This window comes from Papio anubis, unplaced genomic scaffold (assembly GCF_008728515.1).
Source record: "Papio anubis isolate 15944 unplaced genomic scaffold, Panubis1.0 scaffold1954, whole genome shotgun sequence".
In the NCBI taxonomy this organism is placed as follows: domain Eukaryota; kingdom Metazoa; phylum Chordata; class Mammalia; order Primates; family Cercopithecidae; genus Papio; species Papio anubis.
In genome coordinates, this window is record NW_022161971.1 from 1 (window position 1) to 9,144 (window position 9,144).

Consider the following 9,144-nt stretch of genomic DNA (forward strand, 5'->3'; position numbering starts at 1 on the left):
GGCATGTGCCTGTGGTCCCAGGTACTTGGGAGGCTGAGGTGGGAGGATCACCTGAGCCCAGGAGGTCGAGGCTGCAGTAAGCCAAAATCACACCACTGCACTCAAGCCTGGGTGACAGAGTAAGACCTTGTCTCACAAAAAAACAAAACAAAACTAAACAAAAAAACAGAAGAATATACTTCTATGTTTTATTATTGTCTCTTGGCAAAAAAACTAAACTAGCCCCAATATTGCCTTAAACGTAATTTAACATCCTCAGTTTACAAAGGGGAAAATGAGGTCAATAGCCAAGACCAAAGAGATAACAAATGCAATGGTGCGTTCAGGACAATGACTACAATTATAAAATATTCAGTTCAATTTCTACCCTCAGCATCAAGGCAGGGGTTCGTCATAATGGGTATTGGAGGTTCAAAGAAAATTTAGGCTCAGCATTTAAAAGAAAAAAAAAAATAGCGGATTTTAATGCTGGTGCAATCACAGGAGACTGCGGCCCAGCTATCCTCAGCGCTGCACATACTCACGGGCACTCCCGGGATCTTGGCCATGCTACATCCCTGCCAGTGGCCACACAGAAGAGGCGGTCAAACTTTTTTAGGAGTGAGATCAAAAATGTTCAGAGTCTAAAAACCTACTTTTCTAGGGGGGAAAAAAGAACGAGAAGCTCTCATTCAGGGTATTTGCAAAAGGCTGTTTCTAGCGCACTGGTAGATAAAAAGGGCCAGGGCCCTCGGGTTAGCATCAGCGAGTGTCCGCCTGGCGGGGTGCACAGGGACTTACCTCAGTGATAGTGTTCGGGGCTGTGTCTGCCCCAATGCTGAAATCAGAACCCGGCACATTGCTGGACACAGTAGCAGGAACCGTGACCATGGGCACACAGAACTCCTCGTGCTTCTCCCAGACGGCCGACAGCTCCAGGAGTCCCATCTAAATTGACCCAGTATCTGCAAGCTGGCTGCTCAGAGGCCGTGGTGTGGAACGGCCAGGACATCGCGTAGTCATACGGGGCACAAGCACATCACTTGCCACTCCTGTCTATTTCATCAAACCCTATTTTCTCCTGAATATTGACCATAGCAAAGTCATTAGCCTTGGAGATGCATTCAAAAAATCAACTTGCTTTGTTCAAGAGGTTTAAGACACACTTAAGTCTTTCTTGCCATGCTCAACACACACGGCCGGCCCTCTCTGAAGTCAGTGTTTCTGGAGCAAAAGCCCTGGCCTGCCCCGTGAACATTCACACTGAGCACACTGTGGCGAGGCCGCTTGGCCAACCAGCAGGGGGCAGGCGAGAGCTGCAAGTGCCACGTGGGGTCCCTGCAAACTGGCTCATTCCCTTCATCAAGGGCGGTGCCTCCTGCCAATCCAACGGCTTCCTCCAAGAGGAAGCGGCCTCTTCAGCTGCCAGGGCACTGACTTCAGACTGCTCAGCCAATGCGGCAACAGATTCAACAGAGTTCCAAGTTGTTAAAGGAAAACTTCTGTTACCAGGCAACCTTAATATCAGATTCAAGGTAAAATAACCAACAAGACTGTTTCCAAGCCAACATGCTAGTAGTGCCTTATCCTTCAATGCTGCTTAAACACGGAGAAGTATGAGGAAAGAGCATGACACTTACTTCTTGAAAAATAACACCTCTTCCAGGTTCATTTTACCCATATCATAAAGACTTAGAACTGTGGATTCCCTACAGGAACGTGGAGTGGGGGTGGATCTCCACCGCTGACCCAGCCTCCCCCCACCAGGTCAGTCACCGCCCCCTCCCCCCACCACGGGGTTCACACCTCTTCAGGCCCTGTCACCTCAACAAGGAAAGGTGGCATCTGAGCTCTCTTTTCACAGGGAGCACCCGAACGGGAGCTAGAGACAGACACACCCACAACTGCTTTAAAATCCTGAAATGCAATACATATTCAAGGACTTCATTATTAGTTTTTTAAAACTGTAAGAACAGAGTGAGCCTGGTTTTAACTTCTCTGTCACAATAACACCATGTACATCTGTCTTTTACTGTTTGTTCCTTCTCCAGCAGCTGCTGCCTGGCTGGCTGACTGCAGAAGAGGAGCCTTTGGAACTCCGGGGAGGCCCTCGGTAAAAGCCTGAGCATCACGATCAGGTCTCAGGAAGCCGCACACGTTAGGGTCGCCCACAGACCACCATTCCCAATGCCTAGAAGGCACTGAATGGGCCTCCTGCTCTTTGTAAATGTCAACTCTCCTAAGCTATGTTGTGTTGAAAATTTTTAACTGCAGTCCCCACATACGTCTCTGTTTCAGTCTTGTTTTTATCGTAGAGGCATATTATGGAAAATTAAGTTTGCAAGGTTGAAGGATTTTCTGTAAGTCGACTTCTAATCCTGGAAGGAAAAAAAAATGGGCCAGATGTGGGGCTCACGCCTGTAATTCCAGCAGTTTGGGAGGCCGACGCAGGCAGATTGCTTGAGCTCAGGAGCTCGAGACCAGCCTGGAAAACATGGCAAAACCCTGCCTCTACTTAAAAAAAAAAAAAAAAAAAAAATTAGCTGGGTTGGGTGACATGTGTCTATTCCCAGCTACTCAGGAGGCTGAGATGGGAGGATCACCTGAGCCCAGGAGGTGAAGGCTGCAGTCAGCCAAGATTTGCGTCACTGCACTCCAGCTTGGGCAACAGAGTGAGATCCCGTCTCAAAAAACAAAAAGCAAAAACAACTGTATAAATCATTACAGAAGGGAGCTGGCCAAGCACGGTGGCTCACGCCTGTAATCCCAGCACTTTGGGAGGTTGGGGTGGGCAGATCACCTGAGGTCAGGAGTTTGAGACCAGCCTGACCAACATGGAGAAACCTCGTCTCTACTAAAAATACCAAATTAGCCGGGCGTGGTGGTGCATGCCTGTAATCCCAGCTTCTCAGGAGTCTGAGACAGGAGAATCACTTCAACCCGGGAAGCAGAAGTTGCAGTGGGCCGAGACTGTGCCACTGCACTCCAGCCTGGGCAATGAGAGCAAGAGTCCACTTCAAAAAAAATAAAAATAAAAATAAAAATAAAAAGGTAGCTAATGTTTTTCATTTAAGGGAAGGGAGAATATCATTCAGTATTTACACATCTCATGCACACATCTACACTGGTGCCCTGAAGTATTCAAGATACACATTCCCACAAATATAGCTCAAAACTACTCACCAAGTTACATGCTAAAAGCACATGCATTGTAAGAATGCTATTTTTTAAAAGCATCTGTATCCGATATTTTAGCATACTGGCAGTTTTCCCTTCAGGTGCTGTATGCCTAAATTATTACATGTTTAGTCATTCATTTTAGAATTTATGACTTGCTTTAGACAAAAGAAATATATTTAAACATAAGCTACTAAATTAATGACTTAGGTGAAAAATTACTAAATTAACTTGAAAGTTCAACTTTGCAAACTGTATTTGTTGGACCTCATGTAAGCTAGATGATCAGTTTTTTAAATTGTTGTGTGTTTCCCTTGAGGATGGAAGTCTCCTCTTGTCTCTCATCCACTGTGCAAACCACTGCAGCCCGCGCCTGTCCTCCACGGTGCCACAGTGCGGCCTGCAATTCACCCTGTACCACGCCTTCCACACCTTACCTGAAAGTCACTAAGTATAACCAAGAAGGCAATGAAAAGCAGATAAATGACCTCCACCCCCACATCCAGCATGCAAATGTTAAACATTCATCAAAGTAAAACCAAAAACCCGTATTAGCTCATGATTGTAACTGGTAGAATTATATGCATGGCAATTTTAAAAGTCTAGTTAAGTAAAAACGTAATTGAAACTCTCAAGAAATACAAAGTTTATACAAAAAGGCATCTACAAACATTGACAGTGAGGAGAGGACTTCACTCTGCATCTAGCCTGTCCTGGAAGCCACGACCAAATGCCAGGTTGTATAGATCTGAAAAGCAGAAAAAAACAAGCGTTGAAATGTGTACAATTTCTGCAATGTACAAATTCAACATAGAATACTCAGAAACCTTGAATTTCCAATCAGAAAACAGGAACATGAGCAAGTCCCCCAGCAGTGCCCACCTTCTGCCTATAGCATGTGTAACAGGAACGCTGGCCACCTCGGGGGGACAGAGGCTTCCTGGTCACATTCGCTCTGGCAGCCCCACAGGTGGCCCTGCCACAAACACCTGGCTAACAATGAAGAACCACCCACTCCCTGGGCTTTGCTCACTCTAGCCGGGAGAGCGAATTTACAGAGTACATTATCGACTGAGCCCTCGTTCAATGCGTCAAGCTTGTTGAAGGCAGGGCAACCCCATTCCTGGCCCAATTAAGTGAACTGAACAGAGCAAATATCCCCAGTTGGACGGCACTCAGTCACGACAGCAGCGGCCACTGTTCACAGGGCGCTGGCTTCGTACCGGGAACAGTTCCAAGTGTCTTCTTTCTGTTCAAGGAATGTGTACTGCAACCCTGTGGGGCCGTTTGCAACATCCACCAGAGTTCTGAGACAGCCGAGTCCAGGCTGTCTGTGGGCCTCACCGCGTGGCCATCCACGTCCCCTGCAGACCAGACCTCACTGCAGGGACTGCGGATTCCAGGGCTGCCTTGAGGCACATGCTCCCTCCACCACGTCTTCCTGGCCCCTGACATCAACCCTCACCACTGCTGCCAACACTTTATTTTCTCATGGCTCCTGAGGGGTCTGCTCTTTCTGCCCTTCCCTGCTCCCTGCGTCCGGCTTGGAGAATGCCCACATCAATGCCAACGCTCATGTAATCACCACCACTTCCATGGGGCTTGATGCCTAGGAGCCTCAATATCAGAAAGTCAGATTCCTGCACTTGTTGGAGAATTTCTTCCCATCGTGGAAGTGAAGGAGATCAAGTTCTAGGTGCCTGCAATAACTTCATTTCCACAGCTAACCAACTTCAGTAGTAGCACAAAACAAAAAAGCTTTTTTTTTTTTTTTTTTTTTAAGACTTCTTTTATACAAGCTAAATACAATTTAATTTTTACAACCACGGTATGGAGGGGGGAGGGGGAGGGGGGAGGAGGAGTGAGGAGGAGTAGGAGGAGGAGCAGGAAAGGAGAATGGGTGGAGGAGAAAGAGGAATAAAGAGGGAGTAGGGAGCATGGAGGGAGTGGAACGTGGAGGGAGGGAGGGAGGAATGGAGGAGTGGAGGACCATGGAGGGACATGGAGGGAGCGGAGCATGGAGGAGTATGGAGGGGAGGGAGGGAGGAGCATGGAGGGACGGAGGGGAGGGATATGGAGATGATGCTATGATGATGAATGATGAGGATGACACAATGACGAGGATGATGAGTTTATGATGATGATGAGGACAGGATGACGGATGATGATCGCATGATGGTCGATGATGATGATGATGATGATTTGGCGAAAATGATGATTCTATGAATGATACGGATGACGATGATGATTTATGATGATGACGGCGATGATGATCTATGAGCGATGACGAGAGGAGGGATGAGGATGGGGATGATGATGATAGATGATATGATGTGAGCAGGATGATGTATAGGATGATGTGACAGGATATTATGATGATGGCTATGGAGGTATATGATGACATGTGATGATGATATGATGTATAGATGATGAGCAGGATGATGATGCCACCGATGAAACCAGATGATGATAACGCATCTGAATCAAGGTAATGTCTTCCCAGAAAGTCCATCCAAACCCATCAATCGCGTCAACAATTGTTCCCATGGTGTCTGAAAGCTCCAAGAAGACAGGGTCATTTGACCCCTTCACACCCACAATGCCAAAGAGAGCAGGTGTTCAGGAAAAGTCTCCCTGCCAGTGCTGAAGACAGGAATAACTCCTCTGAGACAGAGCCTGACCACCACTAGCCACCAGAAATGAACCAGGTCTGAACACGCCAGCAGAGAGATGGTCCCTTGGACGGCTTACAAACACACCACAAGCACTGAATTTCATCTCAAGCCACCTCTGTGTGCTAATGTGTGCCTCCTTATTAACCAGTAAGTAGCCTTTCTCATCTGGTGCTTTTAACAAGAGGGTCCTGTAACACTCAGGCATTGTCTAAAACGCCAAATGGAAGCCTAGAATCTTTCTCTGTGCGGCTTCACTGCAAAGTATTTTGATCGAGCCAAATCGTACTCTTTTCCTACACCCTCCATAGGAAACTCAATGCTTCATATCAAGGAGATCTAAGCATGATTTCTGCTAGGCATGGGGTTGAGGGAACATTACATAGAAAGCACACCCCGATAATCACCTGCATGAGAGCCACACTGGCCGGCAAGAACCGGTCGGCTCAGTCTCTGCAGTCACAGGCGTGAGGCCCGGAGGGCAGACACCTGGCACTGCTGACCACCCCAAGGTCGTGGCCTCTGCCCCTTCTCTGCTGACCATCAGTTCCAAATTTCTGGCAACACCGCCTGCTGCCCCCACTGCCTGATCGACTCTTCACGAAAAGCTAATGTTGCCAGGATAGCTTATGAGTATGTTTGCCAGGAAAGTAGCTCCGATTGATGCTGAAACACCGTTCTCGCAGCCCTGGCAGCTCCCCTATCCCCGATGTGTACATGCTTGCAGCTCTGACCTCGCTCAGTGTCCACACAGGCTCTGTCCCCTGGACAGCCCAATGCAGACTCAATGTTGAGTCAGAAATACACAAAGAGGCTGTCGGTTATGAACCGCCTGCCTGTCCCCCAAAACACAGGTTGAAATCCTCACCCTCAATGCAATGCTGTCAGGAGGTCTTTGGGAGGTGAGGAGTTCCCGAGGCTGGAGCCCCGTGAATGCAGTTTGTGCCTCAGAAAGGAGCCCAGCAAATCTGTCACCCTCCCACTGTGTCAGGGCCAGAGAGAAGGTGTGTGCGAACCAGGAAGAGACCCACACCAAATCCTACCCGTGCGGCACCCTGATCCCACCTTCCAGCCTCTAGAACTATGAGAAACAAATTTCTGTTGTTCATAAGCCACTCAGTCAATGGTGTTTCGTTACAGCAGCCTGAGCTGCCTGAGATGACAATGCTCACCGTCCTACAGAGACGGCTACTCCCCTCTCCCAGAAAGAGGGGTTTAATTAAAATCCCTGTCTCTCCTCACCACCACCACAGATCTCATTCCCCCACCCTGTAAGCCAACAGTTGCTAGGATTAAAGGAAAAGGAGGATCGTTTTAGACCAGCCCCTCCATGTCAGTCTGAAGCCTTTGACTTTGCCCACTTCCACGGTGGCCGTGTCACCGGATTCCCCATGCCAGCTCTGCATCTGTACCGGGTCCCAGGCTCTGCACAGACTTCTCCAGTTGCCCATCCAGCACACCTATTTCCCCTTCTCCTTTGCAGATTGTCCTTCAATCCGCAATCTTCTGGTTGCCTCTCTACAACCCAAGGCCTTCCAATCCAGCCATTCAGGTTGAGTTCAGCCGTGCACTGGAGTCCTTGGCTCAGGTAACCCAGGCCCAAGCCGTTGGCACCAACGATCTACTGGCTGTGGGGTCTTCACAGTCACCAGCTGCTGCAGCCACACCAGGGCCTGGGAGGGGAAGCAGAGGAAGCTGTGAAGCTGCCAACAGCCGTGCGGGGACAGGAGCCTCTGGGATGAGGATGCCATGGAAGGAAATTCAGAGAAAGAGCCCCAGGGCTGGACGGGTCATGTCCAATGTCTGCACTGCTGAGTTTTCCAGGTTTCTTAACTCAATCACTGACCCTGCGTGGCGTTTCCTGAGTGGTGACCCCGCAGTGGCATTGGATACGGCAATAAAGCAAGATGCCCCCCCAACCTTCCCCCCTCCAACATACACGGGGCCTCTGTCCTGGCGGGAAGTCAGGCCTGGGCGCTTAGCTGGCACAGCCAGCCTGGGAAGGGGGCCGATTCAGACGGCACGCCTGAGCTCATGAGGGATAGACACTGTCTCCTGCTTATCTCCAACACTTTCTCTGCATGTCTAGTTACAAACGGACGACACAGTCTCAGAAGCACATTTCCCTAACCTCCCTCTGCTCCTCTCCTTGGTGCCATTGACGGGGAGGGGTCAGTATGGCCGTGAGGCTGCACACCCACAGCCACCCTGCCGCTGAGACAAGGGCCTTTGACGGTTACTTCTGCCAAAGAACCTGCTCCATCTTGGAGCACACCATGGCGGGCGGGAAGCTCCACCCGGAGAAACAGCGATGCTTCTCTCCAGGGCCAATGGAGGGCACCCCCCACCCTGCATTCAGCAGCTTACTTACCTTCTGGAAAACATCTGAATTAATAGGGAACACTAAAATGAAAAGGTCACGCAAGAAGTTTAGAAGGCTGTGTGAAGTCTCAGCAAATCCAAAGGTTTCTGAACCAAGACTGTTGGGGTCGACGAGCTTACAGGCAAAGTTTCCATATGGGCCTTCAACAAGCAACGCTCAGCAGAGAGCGCCACGCTCTGGGCAGAACCTCAGACACCACAAAGTCACATCAGAGCCAACAGCAACTGAAATACAGCGCTCTCCTAAGATATGTGTGTTATCTGTAGAAAGTTACTAGACGCTAAGATGGGGAAAGAAAAGGATAAGGTTGGAAACAAATTTAAAGTAATTTCTGCATACAAAAAAAAAATTCTATATCCACTGGCTTTCTTTCTGGGAGTAGCAACTTTTACATGAGATGCACCATCCCAGTTGGAAGGAGTCTGGGTTTTTTGTGGGCAGAGACAAGGGCTCTCCAGGAAATGTGAACCCTTTCTCTCTCACTGAGCCGCGTTCCCTGAGGCCATCCTGACCTGCCTGAGCACCTCCCTGCTCTGCCTCCAGCCAGCTCCTTCCAGCACTCACCCCGCTGCTCCCAGAGCCTACACTCGCCCAGGATCTACTCTTCTGCTGCTGTCAATCTTCTCCTGCCAAACTTTCACTTTAGGGTAAATAAGTTGGAAACTAAAAAGTTGTAAGACCCCTTGGGTTTTTAAAAATCCAAATGTCCATCAGTGACAGACTGGATTAAGAAAATGTGGCACATAGACACCATGGAATACTATGCAGCCATAAAAAAGGATGAGTTTGTGTCCTTTGTAGGGACATGGATGCAGCTGGAAACCATCATTCTCAGCAAACTATCACAAGAACAGAAAACCAAACACCGTATGTTCTCACTCATAGATGGGAACTGAACAATGAGATCACTTGGACTCGGGAAGGGGAACATCA

The 9,144-nt window shown here is 48.9% G+C and overlaps 1 long non-coding RNA gene across 1 annotated transcript; it reads right to left on the reverse strand.

Moving 5' to 3' along the window:
* Positions 1-3,778: 3,778 nt before the first annotated feature.
* LOC103881119 lies at positions 3,779-8,904 on the reverse strand. Its single transcript, XR_004181353.1, has 2 exons — positions 8,200-8,904; positions 3,779-3,904 (listed from the first exon to the last, which is right to left on the reverse strand). It is a non-coding gene; the product is annotated as an uncharacterized LOC103881119 (long non-coding RNA).
* Between the last annotated feature and the right edge of the window lie 240 nt (positions 8,905-9,144).